At 46.5% G+C, this 7,273-nt stretch overlaps 4 non-coding genes across 4 annotated transcripts; all 4 read right to left on the bottom strand.

The window, feature by feature from the left end:
* Nucleotides 1-196: 196 nt before the first annotated feature.
* Nucleotides 197-315, bottom strand: LOC113094898 (5S ribosomal RNA). Its single transcript, XR_003288216.1, has one exon. It is a non-coding gene; the product is annotated as a 5S ribosomal RNA (ribosomal RNA).
* Nucleotides 316-825: 510 nt separating this feature from the next.
* On the bottom strand, nucleotides 826-944 carry LOC113094897 (5S ribosomal RNA). Its single transcript, XR_003288215.1, has one exon. It is a non-coding gene; the product is annotated as a 5S ribosomal RNA (ribosomal RNA).
* Nucleotides 945-4,400: 3,456 nt separating this feature from the next.
* On the bottom strand, nucleotides 4,401-4,519 carry LOC113094896 (5S ribosomal RNA). The gene has a single exon (XR_003288214.1). It is a non-coding gene; the product is annotated as a 5S ribosomal RNA (ribosomal RNA).
* Nucleotides 4,520-4,889: 370 nt separating this feature from the next.
* LOC113094894 (5S ribosomal RNA) lies at nucleotides 4,890-5,008 on the bottom strand. Its single transcript, XR_003288213.1, has one exon. It is a non-coding gene; the product is annotated as a 5S ribosomal RNA (ribosomal RNA).
* Nucleotides 5,009-7,273: the final 2,265 nt, after the last annotated feature.

Raw genomic sequence — 7,273 nt, 5'->3', positions numbered from 1 at the left:
TTTTTTTATTTTTTTTTTTTATTGAAAGATTATTATATAATTCGTGAAATTTTTCAAACAGATTAAAGCACCTGGTATTCCCAGGCAGTCTCCCATCCATGTACTAACCAGGCCCAAACCTGCTAATATTCAGAGATCGGGCATTGACTCTATTTTTTGGCAAAATTATTATATACTAAGTGAAAAATGTCCAAAAAGCTTACAGCACCTGGTATTCCCAGGCGGTCTCCCATCCAAGTACTAACCAGGCCCAAACCTGCTTAGCTTCCGAGATCAGACGAGATCGGGCATAGCCAGGTTGGTATGGCCGTAAGCGAAGACAGCAGAAAAGAGAGGGCTATTTAAAGACCAGCCAATCTAATCGCCAGTACATTATATAAGTAGGGAAGAAAACCCAAAAGCTTAAAGCACCTGGTATTCCTAGGCAGTCTCTCATCAAAGTGCTAACCATACCTAAACCTGCTAAGATTCAGAGATCGGGCATTGACTCTTTTTTTTTTTTTTTTTTTTTAAATGAAAGATTATTATATAATTCGTGAAATTTTCCAAAGAGATTAAAGCACCTGGTATTCCCAGGCAGTCTCTCATCAAAGTGCTAACCAGACCTAAACCTGCTAAGATTCAGAGATCGGGCATTGACTCTATTTTTTGGCAAAATTATTATATACTAAGTGAAAAATGTCCAAAAAGCTTACAGCACCTGGTATTCCCAGGCAGTCTCCCATCCATGTACTAACCAGGCCCAAACCTGTTAATATTCAGAGATCGGGCATTGACTCTATTTTTTGGCAAAATTATTATATACTAAGTGAAAAATGTCCAAAAAGCTTACAGCACCTGGTATTCCCAGGCGGTCTCCCATCCAAGTACTAACCAGGCCCAAACCTGCTTAGCTTCCGAGATCAGACGAGATCGGGCATAGCCAGGTTGGTATGGCCGTAAGCGAAGACAGCAGCAAAGAGAGGGCTATTTAAAGACCAGCCAATCTAATCGCCAGTACATTATATAAGTAGGAAAGAAAACCCAAAAGCTTAAAGCACCTGGTATTCCTAGGCAGTCTCTCATCAAAGTGCTAACCATACCTAAACCTGCTAAGATTCAGAGATCGGGCATTGACTCTTTTTTTTTTTTTTTTTTTTTAAATGAAAGATTATTATATAATTCGTGAAATTTTCCAAAGAGATTAAAGCACCTGGTATTCCCAGGCAGTCTCTCATCAAAGTGCTAATGTCACAGGCCGGAGCGGACCACCAATTCAACGGGTCTCGCTCCTCCCTCTAACTTCCACCTCGAGGAGGTCCCACAACACCCCAATGAATGGACGGACAACCAAGATTAAAATGTAACAATTTTATTTGTTTAAAAGTTTGGGGAAAGGGGTAAGGAAACTTTAAAACTAATGATGACTCGAACTATTCTTTATCCACAAATACGGATTCCAGTCTCAAGAACACTCCTCTTCAGCCCTTCCTCGACAACACTCCACTTCAGCCTTTAATTTCCCGCCGACTCCACTCCAGGTAAGTTTAAAGCAAGAGCTAGGCAGTTGACGTGCAGGGGTTCTAGCTCTCAGGTAAATACAGAGTTCAATACACAGGTGAGTATTCACAGGGCTAAGCTGTTAGCGTGCAGGGGTTCTAGCTCTCAAGTAAGTACAGTGTTCCATACACAGGTAAGTATTCAAAGGGCTGGGCTGTTAGCGTGCAGGGGTTCTAGCTCTCAGGTAAATACAGTGTTCGATACACAGGTGGGTATTCACAGGGCTGGGCTGTTAGCGTGCAGGGGTTCTAGCTCTCAGGTAAGTACAGTGTTCGATACACAGGTAAGTATTCACAGGGCTGGGCTGTTAGCGTGCAGGGGTTCTAGCTCTCAGGTAAGTACAGTGTTCGATACACAGGTAAGTATTCACAGGGCTGAGCTGTTAGCGTGCAGGGGTTCTAGCTCTCAATGTAAGTACAGTGTTCCATACACAGGTAAGTATTCACAGGGCTGAGCTGTTAGCGTGCAGGGGTTCTAGCTCTCAATGTAAGTACAGTGTTCCATACACAGGTGGGTATTCACAGGGCTGGGCTGTTAGCGTGCAGGGGTTCTAGCTCTCAGGTAAGTACAGTGTTCGATACACAGGTAAGTATTCACAGGGCTGGGCTGTTAGCGTGCAGGGGTTCTAGCTCTCAGGTAAATACAGTGTTCGATACACAGGTGGGTATTCACAGGGCTGAGCTGTTAGCGTGCAGGGGTTCTAGCTCTCAATGTAAGTACAGTGTTCCATACACAGGTAAGTATTCACAGGGCTGAGCTGTTAGCGTGCAGGGGTTCTAGCTCTCAATGTAAGTACAGTGTTCCATACACAGGTGGGTATTCACAGGGCTGAGCTGTTAGCGTGCAGGGGTTCTAGCTCTCAGGTATGTACAGCGTTCAATACAAAGGTAAGTATTCACAGGGCTGGGCTGTTAGCGTACAGGGGTTCTAGCTCTCAGGTAAATACAGTGTTCGATACACGGGTGGGTATTCACAGGGCTGGGCTGTTAGCGTGCAGGGGTTCTAGCTCTCAGGTAAGTGCAGTGTTCGATACACAGGTAAGTATTCACAGGGCTGAGCTGTTAGCGTGCAGGGGTTCTAGCTCTCCATGTAAGTACAGTGTTCCATACACAGGTAAGTATTCACAGGGCTGAGCTGTTAGCGTGCAGGTGTTCTAGCTCTCAATGTAAGTACAGTGTTCCATACACAGGTGGGTATTCACAGGGCTGAGCTGTTAGCGTGCAGGGGTTCTAGCTCTCAAGTAAGTACAGTGTTCACTACACGGGTGAGTATTCACGGGGCTGGGCTGTTAATGCACTACTCACCACTGAAGATATTCAGAGGTCTGTATTCCAAGCAGATACGGGTTTAGTCGATGACTGACGGCTGGTGGGCCTTACAGGTGAGACTGCAAACAATACTGGGCTTCCCGCCCAGCTTGACAAGGGGGCACACGGGGGAGGATCGGCTGTTGTCCTTCGCTTCCCTCGTCAAATAAACAGCACAGACGACACGCACAGGGCCGGTGGTTGCCGACAAGGCCAATGACACAACGTCACATGGATAAAAAGGATAAGGCTTTGATTTAAAAGCTTACAGAGATTGCTGCGTGGGCAACGTCATCCAACCTCCTCCAGAGGCGCCTCCAACACGTCCGAGCTCCAGCTTACTTAAGGTAAAAACTGTGGTTGCCACCAATACACTACTCCTCTCCGTCAGGCCTCTTCCTACGACCAGGGACACAACCACGGACAAACACCACACACCACAAAGGCACTACAATTCTTCTCGTGTGTACACTTCAATATAGCAGCACTCACCACACTCCACACACTCAGTGAAAGAAGATCGGTGGTGTATTCCCGTTTCGGGCTCAGAGTCCTGACAGGGCGGGTCAGATGGACAAAGGCAGGAGGGCAGACCACAGCAGGCAGATATATCGTACACCGGAGTCTCTCCGTCTTTCCCAGCGATCTCCAACGCAAGGCACTACTATCAACACTGAGTAAACACACAAGCACTGAGGATTATCAGATCAACACAAGAGGGGGGGGGGGATTTTCCACTGCTACGGAGAGATATGCAGTCGGAATCCTTTCTTAAAGGCGGTTAGTCTCCCTCCACATCCATCATTCACTCTCCACAATATACAAGAAATGTTCGTAAAGTCTTCACCCACCAGTGCACAGTGTTGTCCTCTCCCAACACGAATTCAATGATCTCCTTCACTCAGGGGCCTTCCAAACGTAGGATCGCTCCTTCAACTCAATCCACAATAAGAGGTAAACACAACATACAAAAGGTCGATCACTTAACTTCCTCCGCACTTCCAATATCCATTTTCCTTGGATTCTCCGTTGCAGCCCGTAAATCGCAACATCCACGCCACAACCAGCCACTTCCGTATCCCGTGGAACAACAGCAGAACAAAAAAACCCTACTCCTGTTCATAAACCAGCCCCTTTTATATCACTGCATCCTTCCCGATCCTCCAATCGGTATCCAACACATCCTCTTCCCACACCTGACATGTATTTTGGATAATTTCCCCACCTTGGGCCAACCGGAACAGAACTTATGTTTCACTTAAATTGGTCCGGGCGGAAATATTTCCCACACTACAGTTCCGCCCGGATTAGTCACCCAGTGACACTAACCAGACCTAAACCTGCTAAGATTCAGAGATCGGGCATTGACTCTATTTTTTGGCAAAATTATTATATACTAAGTGAAAAATGTCCAAAAAGCTTACAGCACCTGGTATTCCCAGGCAGTCTCCCATCCATGTACTAACCAGGCCCAAACCTGTTAATATTCAGAGATCGGGCATTGACTCTATTTTTTGGCAAAATTATTATATACTAAGTGAAAAATGTCCAAAAAGCTTACAGCACCTGGTATTCCCAGGCGGTCTCCCATCCAAGTACTAACCAGGCCCAAACCTGCTTAGCTTCCGAGATCAGACGAGATCGGGCATAGCCAGGTTGGTATGGCCGTAAGCGAAGACAGCAGCAAAGAGAGCAGCAAAGAGAGGGCTATTTAAAGACCAGCCAATCTAATCGCCAGTACATTATATAAGTAGGAAAGAAAACCCAAAAGCTTAAAGCACCTGGTATTCCTAGGCAGTCTCTCATCAAAGTGCTAACCATACCTAAATCTGCTAAGATTCAGAGATCAAGCCTTGACTCTATTTTTTGGCAAAATTATTATATACTAAGTGAAAAATGTCCAAAAAGCTTACAGCACCTGGTATTCCCAGGCAGTCTCCCATCCATGTACTAACCAGGCCCAAACCTGTTAATATTCAGAGATCGGGCATTGACTCTATTTTTTGGCAAAATTATTATATACTAAGTGAAAAATGTCCAAAAAGCTTACAGCACCTGGTATTCCCAGGCGGTCTCCCATCCAAGTACTAACCAGGCCCAAACCTGCTTAGCTTCCGAGATCAGACGAGATCGGGCATAGCCAGGTTGGTATGGCCGTAAGCGAAGACAGCAGAAAAGAGAGGGCTATTTAAAGACCAGCCAATCTAATCGCCAGTACATTATATAAGTAGGGAAGAAAACCCAAAAGCTTAAAGCACCTGGTATTCCTAGGCAGTCTCTCATCAAAGTGCTAACCATACCTAAACCTGCTAAGATTCAGAGATCGGGCATTGACTCTTTTTTTTTTTTTTTTTTTTTTTTTAAATGAAAGATTATTATATAATTCGTGAAATTTTCCAAAGAGATTAAAGCACCTGGTATTCCCAGGCAGTCTCTCATCAAAGTGCTAATGTCACAGGCCGGAGCGGACCACCAATTCAACGGGTCTCGCTCCTCCCTCTAACTTCCACCTCGAGGAGGTCCCACAACACCCCAATGAATGGACGGACAACCAAGATTAAAATGTAACAATTTTATTTGTTTAAAAGTTTGGGGAAAGGGGTAAGGAAACTTTAAAACTAATGATGACTCGAACTATTCTTTATCCACAAATACGGATTCCAGTCTCAAGAACACTCCTCTTCAGCCCTTCCTCGACAACACTCCACTTCAGCCTTTAATTTCCCGCCGACTCCACTCCAGGTAAGTTTAAAGCAAGAGCTAGGCAGTTGACGTGCAGGGGTTCTAGCTCTCAGGTAAATACAGAGTTCAATACACAGGTGAGTATTCACAGGGCTAAGCTGTTAGCGTGCAGGGGTTCTAGCTCTCAAGTAAGTACAGTGTTCCATACACAGGTAAGTATTCAAAGGGCTGGGCTGTTAGCGTGCAGGGGTTCTAGCTCTCAGGTAAATACAGTGTTCGATACACAGGTGGGTATTCACAGGGCTGGGCTGTTAGCGTGCAGGGGTTCTAGCTCTCAGGTAAGTACAGTGTTCGATACACAGGTAAGTATTCACAGGGCTGGGCTGTTAGCGTGCAGGGGTTCTAGCTCTCAGGTAAGTACAGTGTTCGATACACAGGTAAGTATTCACAGGGCTGAGCTGTTAGCGTGCAGGGGTTCTAGCTCTCAATGTAAGTACAGTGTTCCATACACAGGTAAGTATTCACAGGGCTGAGCTGTTAGCGTGCAGGGGTTCTAGCTCTCAATGTAAGTACAGTGTTCCATACACAGGTGGGTATTCACAGGGCTGGGCTGTTAGCGTGCAGGGGTTCTAGCTCTCAGGTAAGTACAGTGTTCGATACACAGGTAAGTATTCACAGGGCTGGGCTGTTAGCGTGCAGGGGTTCTAGCTCTCAGGTAAATACAGTGTTCGATACACAGGTGGGTATTCACAGGGCTGAGCTGTTAGCGTGCAGGGGTTCTAGCTCTCAATGTAAGTACAGTGTTCCATACACAGGTGGGTATTCACAGGGCTGAGCTGTTAGCGTGCAGGGGTTCTAGCTCTCAGGTATGTACAGCGTTCAATACACAGGTAAGTATTCACAGGGCTGGGCTGTTAGCGTACAGGGGTTCTAGCTCTCAGGTAAATACAGTGTTCGATACACGGGTGGGTATTCACAGGGCTGGGCTGTTAGCGTGCAGGGGTTCTAGCTCTCAGGTAAGTGCAGTGTTCGATACACAGGTAAGTATTCACAGGGCTGAGCTGTTAGCGTGCAGGGGTTCTAGCTCTCCATGTAAGTACAGTGTTCCATACACAGGTAAGTATTCACAGGGCTGAGCTGTTAGCGTGCAGGTGTTCTAGCTCTCAATGTAAGTACAGTGTTCCATACACAGGTGGGTATTCACAGGGCTGAGCTGTTAGCGTGCAGGGGTTCTAGCTCTCAAGTAAGTACAGTGTTCACTACACGGGTGAGTATTCACGGGGCTGGGCTGTTAATGCACTACTCACCACTGAAGATATTCAGAGGTCTGTATTCCAAGCAGATACGGGTTTAGTCGATGACTGACGGCTGGTGGGCCTTACAGGTGAGACTGCAAACAATACTGGGCTTCCCGCCCAGCTTGACAAGGGGGCACACGGGGGAGGATCGGCTGTTGTCCTTCGCTTCCCTCGTCAAATAAACAGCACAGACGACACGCACAGGGCCGGTGGTTGCCGACAAGGCCAATGACACAACGTCACATGGATAAAAAGGATAAGGCTTTGATTTAAAAGCTTACAGAGATTGCTGCGTGAGCAACGTCATCCAACCTCCTCCAGAGGCGCCTCCAACACGTCCGAGCTCCAGCTTACTTAAGGTAAAAACTGTGGTTGCCACCAATACACTACTCCTCTCCGTCAGGCCTCTTCCTACGACCAGGGACACAACCACGGACAAACACCACA

This window comes from Carassius auratus, unplaced genomic scaffold, assembly GCF_003368295.1.
Source record: "Carassius auratus strain Wakin unplaced genomic scaffold, ASM336829v1 scaf_tig00215496, whole genome shotgun sequence".
NCBI classification, from domain to species: domain Eukaryota; kingdom Metazoa; phylum Chordata; class Actinopteri; order Cypriniformes; family Cyprinidae; genus Carassius; species Carassius auratus.
Note: the sequence above shows the minus strand (reverse complement) of the source record. Positions and strands in the feature narration are given on the sequence as shown.